Genomic DNA, 9414 nt, shown 5'->3' with positions numbered 1-9414 from the left:
GTTGGTGCTGAATTCTCCTAGCTTTTGTGTGTCTGTTAGGTTTTTAATTTCCCTGTCAAATCTGCATGAGATCCTTGCTGGGTAGAGTAATCTTGGTTGTAGGTTTTTCTCCTTCATCACTTTAAATATGTCCTGCCACTCCCTTCTGGCTTGCAGAGTTTCTGGTGAAAGATCAGCTGTTAACCTTATGGGGATTCCTTTATGTGTTATTTGTTGTTTTTCCCTTGCTTTTTTTAATATTTGTTCTTTGTATTTAATTTTTGATAGTTTGATTAATATGTGTCTTGGTGTGTTTTTCCTTGGATTTATCCTGTATGGGACTCTCTGTGCTTCCTGGACTTAACTATTTCCTTTCCCATATTAAGGAAGTTTTCAACTATAATCTCTTCAAATATTTTCTCAGTCTCTTTTTTTTCCTCTTCTTCTTCTAGGGCCCCTATAATTCAATGTTGGTGCATTTAATATTGTCCCAGAGGTCTCTGAGACTGTCCTCAATTTTCTTCATTCTTTTTTCTTTATTTTGCTGTGCAGTAGTTATTTCCACTATTTTATCTTCCAGGTCACTTATCCGTTCTTCTGCCTCAGTTATTCTGCTATTGATCCCTTCTAGAGAATTTTAAATTTCATTTATTGTGTTGTTCATTACTGTTTGTTTGCTCTTTAGTTCTTCTAGGTCCTTGTTAAACGTTTCTTGTATTTTCTCCATTCTATTCCCAAGATTTTGGATCATCTTTACTATCATTATTCTGAATTCTTTTTCAGGTAGACTGCCTATTTCCTCTTCATTTGTTAGGTCTGGTGGGTTTTTGCCTTGCTCCTTCATCTGCTGTGTGTTTCTCTGTCTTCTCATTTTGCTTAACTTACTGTGTTTGGGGTCTCCTTTTCGCAGTCTGCAGGTTTGTAGTTTCCGTTGTTTTTGGTGTCTGTCCCCAGTGGCTAAGGTTGGTTCAGTGGGTTGTGTAGGCTTCCTGGTGGAGGGGACTAGTGCCTGTGTTCTGGTGGATGAGGCTGGATCTTGTCTTTCTGGTTGGCAGGTTTATGTCTGGTTGTGTGTTTTGGGGTGTCTGTGGCCTTATTATAATTTTAGGCAGCCTCTGTGCTAATGGATGGGGTTGTGTTCCTGTCTTGCTAGTTGTTTGGCATAGGGTGTCCAGCACTGTAGCTTGCTGGTCGTTGAGTGGAGTTGGGTCTTGGCATTGAGATGGAGATCTCTGGGAGATTTTCACCATTTGATATTACGTGGAGCTGGGAGGTCTCTTGTGGACCAGTGTCCTGAACTTGGCTCTCCCACCTCAGAGGCACAGCCCTGATGCCTGGCTGGAGCACCAAGAGCCTGTCCTCCACATGGCTCAGAATAAAAGGGAGAACAAAAAGAAAGAAAGAAAGAAAGAATAAGATAAAATAAAATAAAGTTATTAAAATAAAAAATAATCATTAAGAAATAAAATTTTTTTTATGTAATAAAAGAAAAAAAACAACGGACAGACAAAACCCTAGGAGAAATGATAAAAGCAAAGCTATACAGACAAAGTCACACACAGAAGCATACACATACACACTCACAAAAAGAGAAAAAGGGAAAAAGAAAATACATATCGTTGCTCCCAAAGTCCACCTCCTCAATTTGGGATGATTCGTTGTCTATTCAGGTGTTCCACAGATACAGGGTACATCAAGTTGATTGTGGAGATTTAATCTGCTGCTCCTGAAGCTGCTGGGAGAAATTTCCCTTTCTCTTCTTTGTTTGCACAGCTCCCGGGGTTCAGCTTTGGATTTGGCCCTGACTCTGCGTTTAGGTCGCCTGAACGCGTCTGTTCTTCGCTCAGACAGGACGGGGTTCAAGGAGCCGCTGATTCAGGGGCTCTGGCTCACTCAGGCCGAGGGGAGGGAAGGGTACGGATGCGGGGCGAGCCTGTGGTGGCAGAAGCCGGCGTGATGTTGCAAACAGCCTGAGGCGCGCCGTGCGTTCTCCCGGGGAAGTTGTCCCTGGATCACAGGACCCTGGCCGTGGCGGGCTGCACAGGCTCCCGGGGGGGGCGGTGTGGAGAGTCACCTGTGCTCGCACACAGGCTTCTTGGTGGCTGCAGCAGCAGCCTTAGCGTCTCATGCCCGTCTCTGGGGTCCGCGCTGATAGCTGCGGCTCGCGCCCGTCTCTGGAGCTCCTTTAAGTGGCGCTCTTAATACCCTCTCCTCACGCACCAGGAAACAAAGAGGCAAGAAAAAGTCTCTTGCCTCTTCGGCAGCTGCAGACTTTTTCCCGGACCCCCTCCCGGCTAGCTGTGGCGCACTGGCCCCCTTCAGGCTGTGTTCACGCCGCCAACCCCAGTCCTCTCCCTAGGATCCGACCTCCGAAGCCCGAGCCTCAGCTCCCAGCCCCCGCCCGCCCTGGCGGGTGAGCAGACAAGCCTCTCGGGCTGGTGAGTGCTGGTCGGCACCGATCCTCTGTGCGGGAATCTCTCCGCTTTGCTCTCCACACCCCTGTTGCTGCGCTCTCCTCCGTGGCTCCGAAGCTTCACCCCTCCGCCACCTGCAGTCTCCGCCCGCGAAGGGGCTTCCTAGTGTGTGGACACCTTTCCTCCTTCACAGCTTCCTCCCACTGGTGCAGGTCCCGTCCCTATTCTTCTGTCTCTGTTTTTCCTTTTTTCTTTTGCCCTACCCAGGTACGTGGGGAGTTTCTTGCCTTTTGGGAAGTCTGAGGTCTTCTGCCAGCATTCAGCAGGTGTTCTGTAAGAGTTGTTGCACATGTATATGTATTTCTGATGTATTTGTGGGGAGGAAGGTGATCTCCACGTCTTACTCTTCCGCCATCTTGAAGCTCCTCCCAGAATTTCCTTACTTTTTAAGGCGGAATAATATTCCACTGTTACCCAACTCAGGTCTGGCTGAGTTCTAGGTACTGTCAGGGCAAACCAGGCTACAGGCTCAGCTTTATCTGTGGCGGTTCAGGGGTCGTGTATTGGTGGTGTTAATGACCATAAATGACAGCAGACAAGGTGCGGTGAGACAGGCGTGGTCTCTACAGTGACTCAGGTGGATTTTATGTGCATAAGGTTATTGATTTTTTGTAATACAGACTTGATATTGTGTTTGCTGTCTTCCTCTGAGAAGAGGAAAAATATCTGAATTTTTGTAGTATATATTATATAGAGAGAAGTTTGCTGTGTTGAGAGTAAAACATAATTGCCTACAATAATCTGGGTTTTCTCCCCTGTAGATTGGCTTAATGCCAAATTGCTTTGTTTTAAATAAATGCTATCTTTCTCTACCCTGAGGTTTATCTTTTAACATGAAATTTCAGAATTACAGACTCTCCATTTGGTAGGCAGGGATAACTCTAATCCCACCCTTTCATCATGTATAAACCTCTTCTGGAATATTGGAGAAGCCCATCCATCTCCACTTAAGTACCTGGGGTTGCCCCTCCCCCTGTGGCAGCCATCCCAGTTGTTACAGCCTTCTCTGCCTGCCTGCTAGAGGGCACATACCATGTTTTACTCGTTTTTCCACAACATGTTTTACTTACTTTTAGTAAACTGTATGTGTAAGATCCGGTGAACATACAGGTTTTGTCAACTCGAATTCCCAGGGCCTCAAAATATCCTAGTATAGTGTAGGTATGGAATACGTTTTTGGTGTTTGATAGAATGAACAAATAAATGGATTGAATATTGGAAAATAAGGAACAAGAAAAGATCTGTTGCAGCATCAAATTAGTCTACTTGACTTAATTTCCTCACAAGAGTGAAGGAAGTCCTACATATTTAACTTATTTTGTTAAATTTGATACGGTTTCTGCCCCAGAGTCCTCATGAAGAGTTTCAACTAGATCAGTGGACTGTATAATCTTTTGATGCTTTTCTTAAAATGTCCCTAATTGTTCATAAATAACCATCAATAGACACACCATCGAAAGACAATTTCACAGCTGAGTAATTAAGACTTTATCATTGTGGCTTAAAGGGAAACAGTAATAACTGGTCAGTATATTTAGGCCACATCTAATGCTGACAAAGAAGATCTAAAAACATCACCAGGCACAAAAGGACAAATTGATTCCACTTATATGAGGCACTTAGTCAAATTCATGGAGAGGAGGGTTGAAAAGTTATTGTTTCATGGGTACACAGTTTCCGCTGGGATGATGAAAAAGTTCTGGAGGTGGATAGTAGTGATAGTTGCACAACAATGTGAATGTACTAAATGTCACTGCACTTTACACTTAAAAATGGTTAAAGTGGTAAATTTTATGTTATGTATATCTTACCACAAAACAAATCTCCTAAGAAAGGCAAGGCCCTGGGATTTCCCTGGTGGTCCAGTGGTTAAGAGTCCGCGCTTCCTATGCAGGGGGCCCGGGCTTGATCCCTGGTAAGGAACTAGATCTCGCACTGCACAACTAAAGATCCCAAGTGCTGCAGCTAAGACCCGGTACAGCCAAATTAAAAAAAAAAAAAAAAAAAAAGGCAAGGCCCTGTGCCACCTTATATGGCCAAAGAAGAGCCATACTTTTCCCTTCTTTTTATTCTTCCTGAGACGTCATATTTGGTCTTTGTATTTGAGAAGGTTCTGCGTCACGTGCATTAGGATAAAAATGACTTGTGGACCCTCCAGGTCACCCAGTTCTGCTGGTTAGGCAGTGGTGGCCGACCTGGGGATGTCAGCTACCAAGGAAGCTACTAAGAAGAAATGAGGCTGGGGTCCCTGAGATAGTTTTAGAGTTTCAGAATACCTTAAGGAAATCATAGTCAGCACTTATAGAGTTAAAAGTGCCAGGTGAACTGTCCTAGCCTTTGAGTTCTGTCACCTCACGGGTATTTCATGTTAATTGGAAACCCTGAGCACTACAGTGGGTGTTTAGTAAAAACAAACATGGGCATGAATTATCACTTAATACACCAGGTTCTTCCAGAGATAATTAATTTTAAAACTTGACACTCAAAGGTGGTCTGCAGAGCAACAGCATGGGCTCCACTTGGGCCTTGCTTGGCTGGATGTTCAGAACCCCAGACCTTTGGAATCTCTGCATTCTGACAAGATTCCCAGGTGACTTACATACAATCCTAAAGCTTAAGAATTGCTTCAAGACTGGACTCCACAAAGAACAATAAAAAGGTACTCTACAGTGAACAGTTTGGGAATTACTTGTTCATGGAAGTAAAACCATGAAGTAACTCACTAAGCTATCAAAAAAAGGAGAGTTTTAAGCTGGGGGACTATTGCCGGACAAAGCCCTTGCCTTCGGGAAGGTTGAGTTCCATGCGATTACCAAAGATTCTGTGGGAGTGACGGAGGATGTTGACATCCCACATTCCACAGAGATTTAACCCCTTACATGGGTTCCGCATCTTGAAAGAGGCCGAGGGTAGGGTGGGGACCTCCAGCCCTGCTCTCCCTCTGAAGGCTGGTGTGGCCTACCCGGGCCCAGGGTGTTCAGCTGCTACTCCTCGATTAAGGCAGGTTGCTCTCTACACAGGAATTCTCTTTATAGCTAATCAGCTACTAAGAGAATACAATTTCTCTGTATGATCGCATTTTTAGTTCTTTTCAAACAAGCTACTGTGGTCATTTGAAAGAAATACAGCAAACTTCCCGCAGATTTTAATACGGGACATTAACTCCCTAATGGCATGGAAACTCTCATTTCTGTGAACTCTTGCTTTGACTGATAATCCGTGGGTCAAAGGGGCTAGAACTATAACGTACCGAGTGTGCACTCTAAGCTGGATGCTGTTTATATGCGGTTAGCTCTTCAACTTTCCCCAATTCTGAGCTTGTTCTACAGAAGAGAAAACAGGCTCAGAGAAGTTACCTAATCTGTGCCAGGTCTCAAGGCTACAAAACGACAGAACCCGTGATTCAATCCAGGTGCACCTCACCCCCAACCTCTCCCTTTGCACACCAGCCTCCCACGAACGCTCTAATGTCGGCATCGAATTTGTATTTACTCCACACTGAAGCTGTCTCCCTGGCCCGGGGCACGTCTGCCCTGAGGCATAAATGGGACACTGGTAGTTAAAGAGCTTTGCAGGCTGTGAAGGTCCTTACAGCTGGTTAGATGGCAGCGGAATTACCAGGCGGCTTACCACCACAGGCTTTTGCATTTCGCTGATCTCTCAGCCGCCAAAACAAGATAAGAAAAGCTGATTTGTAAAAGTATTTCCTGCTGAATGAAATCTAGGAAGTACTGGAAACCTAAGGGACATCTGATCTTCCAGGGGTCTTTCCAATCCCATTCCACCCTTTCCCCTTTGAGAAAAGAAATCGTTCTTGTGGGTGCGGAGACAGAGGGCAGGGAGGCGCACTGCGGCCATGCAGCACGGCACCCCCATGCCCTCGGCTCCCGGAATTCTCCAAGTGGTGTTTCAGTCACAGTGGCCTGAGCAGCCCCAGCTAGCATCCTGCTGTGGAAGAGCCGGCTTCTAAACGTGATCTTCTAACCATCATCAACCATCGGCTCTGCCTCTGCGTGAAGCTCCCTCCACAGCAGCTGACGGCCTACACGTCACACAGGGGCACTGCGAAGTGACCTCACAGGACGCCCGAGGTATGGAGAGGAGCTTGGATTTATAGGATGCAGAACGGACAGAACACCAAATGGCTGTAGGGGTTATTTTGCCAAAAATAATTACCGTGTGCCTGGTGCTAAGTGAATATGAGAGAAAAGGATAGTGCTCTTGTCTTCAAGAACCTTTCAATATTGTGCAAAAAACCAAACCAAAACCCAAACACCAGTACAAGCATTGCTAGTGTGACCAGCCAAGAGCCACAAAATAATGGCCTGTCTCGGTTGCTGTGTTGAGTCCCGCCCATTTCACCTAAGCCTGCCTCACACCGGCCCCTCCCTCAGGTCCTAACTGGGGTTTTTCAGTAGCCTCCTCCTGTCCGCCCTCCTCACGCAGCCTTCTCCCCCCTCCACAGGGCAGCCAGGGTGACACTTCTAAGTGCAGTCGTTTTGATGACCCCCTCGTGAAAACCTTCAGTGGCTCTCGGTACCCACAGAACCTAGAGCGAGCCCCACATCCCATCCCTGCCTTGCCTTCCATCCTGTCTCCTGCCCCTGCCGTGCCTTACGGTCTTCTGAGTGCTTAGCTTCCTAGCGTGTTTCTAACCCTCTTCAGTTTTGTTCATTCTCTTCCCTCTTCCCCAAAACTCTTCTCAGACTCGGCTCAGGTGCCATAACCTCTTAGATACCTTTTTAGAAGGGCACCTGCAATCTCGGTTCTTACCGTGACGTGCAGAGCAGCCTAACTGCGAGGGGCACGGGGCTGCAGCCAGATGGTGTGGGTTGTCATCCTGACTTGGCCACTTACCACGTTGCCTTAGGTCAACTATTTTGTCCACGCCATATTTCAGTTTCTCATCTACGAAAAAGACAGTCATCAGACCCACTTCACTGGGTTGTAGTGAAGACTGTTAATTAGAACAGTTCCTGGCATGTAGCAAGTATGGAATAAATGCTATTAGCAACACTTACCCTATTCTTTTCATTGGTGTCTGTCTCATTTGTCAACGCTAAGATCTTTCAGAGATGGTCTCTGGTTATCTGTGAAGCCTAAGGGATGGCGGAGAGCAGGTGCTCACAAATATGCCTGAAGGTAACTACCACAGGGAGATGAACATAAAGCTCAGACGACAGAGCTGGAAAAAGCATTCCCTACCGGGAATAACAACATGTGAGAAAGTAAGGATGAAATTTGCGTGGGAGGCTGTAGAAGCAGCTTGGATGAGATGAATGACCCTTAGAGTGAAAAAGGGAGAAAGACAATACAGAAGGAGAAAGGGAATGAGGACTCTGGAGCCCAGAGCAATCTGAAATGGTCTGTCAATGGGCTGCAAGGGGACCCCAACAACTAAAAGAGTGGATGCAACAGAATCGGGTGGGGAAAATCCTGGTGGCAGGGAGACTGGTTAGGAAAACAGAACATTACTTATTAGTAGCAACAATGGCTGCTATTCACAAACCCTGCTCTCTTAAAAGAAAAGGCAATTTTATGATCACAAAGAGGCTACTTTATTTTTTTTTAATGGCAACTCAGTCTACATATATACAGTATTGCACAAATTATAAGTGGGTTGACAGTTATGTTAACAATACAAATTCATGAGCATTTACATAAAGCTACTGCTCTTGGTTTTGGTGCATTTTGTGCCTGGTACTTTAGTAAATATGACAAACATAAAGGAACTCAGCCACTTCAATTCATAAGGATCGGCTTTCAAAAAAAGCAAATATGTCATCTCACAGAACACTTAATATGTCAAACCCAGGGAAATCAATAACTAAATGACAAAAGGAATACTGTTAAAGAAAAGTTGGTGATAAAATGTCAGGTTAAAATATTAGGCTTAAAAATTTTAGCAATTGGACTTAGGACCCAGAGTGTACACATCATATTGGGAATTATAAGAAAAGATCCCCATTTCTGCTTCACAATTACTACTACCTTCCAAAAGAACAGTTCTGGGTGGCTACAATGTCTTCTTCCCTGCTAGTATAAACGACTGTTCCACAGTCCTGGTGAAACAAGATGGTAATTCACATAAATGGGTTTTAAAATAAGATTCTTCTCACCCCAAATAAAATAAAACTAAATATGCTCTCCAAATTACAAAGAAATCTTATCCAAATGTTCACCAGATAAAGAAGCCAGATCACCCGTTTACCTTCACTGACTTCCTCGGAGCGCAGGGCTGGCGTGTCACCTTCAAGAGGGGGAGATGTGGGTGGTCCCGGCTCTGCCCCTACCCAGCCTGCAGTGTGAGGGGGGACAAAAGCGCTTCAGCTTCCCTGGGGTTTTGCTTCCCCAGGTATAGAACTGAGGGGATGGGCTAGATGGCTTTTAAGAGACCTTCTGACGAAAAGGATCTAAGTCCGCTTGAGATCCCATATCCGAGCAAACGCTTAGGGTGGGCAAAAGAAATGGACTTAAAAACAGGTGGGTGAAGTATTTACCTTTTGATCCCATCACTCAGAACTATTCTACACTACAGTTCAAGGAAATCTTTGTCCAGTACTCTAATGGCTGGGGATGCTGCAGGGTAAGCAAATGAGGCATCTGACAATGAAGTTTTAGATAAAAATGTAGAAACGCTGTGCCCAGTTTGGGTAGAAAAACAATGCAGCACCACACCACACCAGCAGTCAAGACTTCCTGCCTCTGAATGTTAAACGCCATCCATCTTGTTGGGAGACGTACGTTCAATCCTTTCAAAAGATCTACCAATCTACACCTATTAAGAACATGTTTTCTGAAATCCCCCCAGGAAGGCAACTTCCATGAAACTAGTTCTAACAGAAAGGATGCAGGAAGGAGAAGTTAATTGCAGGGTAAAACTTTTTTTCTTTACAGATCAGAAAGACGACACAAAGAGAGCAATAGATTCTCATTTTCTGTCCCCTATAAAGAACACAAG

This window comes from Balaenoptera acutorostrata, chromosome 6 (assembly GCF_949987535.1).
Source record: "Balaenoptera acutorostrata chromosome 6, mBalAcu1.1, whole genome shotgun sequence".
Lineage (NCBI taxonomy): Eukaryota > Metazoa > Chordata > Mammalia > Artiodactyla > Balaenopteridae > Balaenoptera > Balaenoptera acutorostrata.
Note: the sequence above shows the minus strand (reverse complement) of the source record.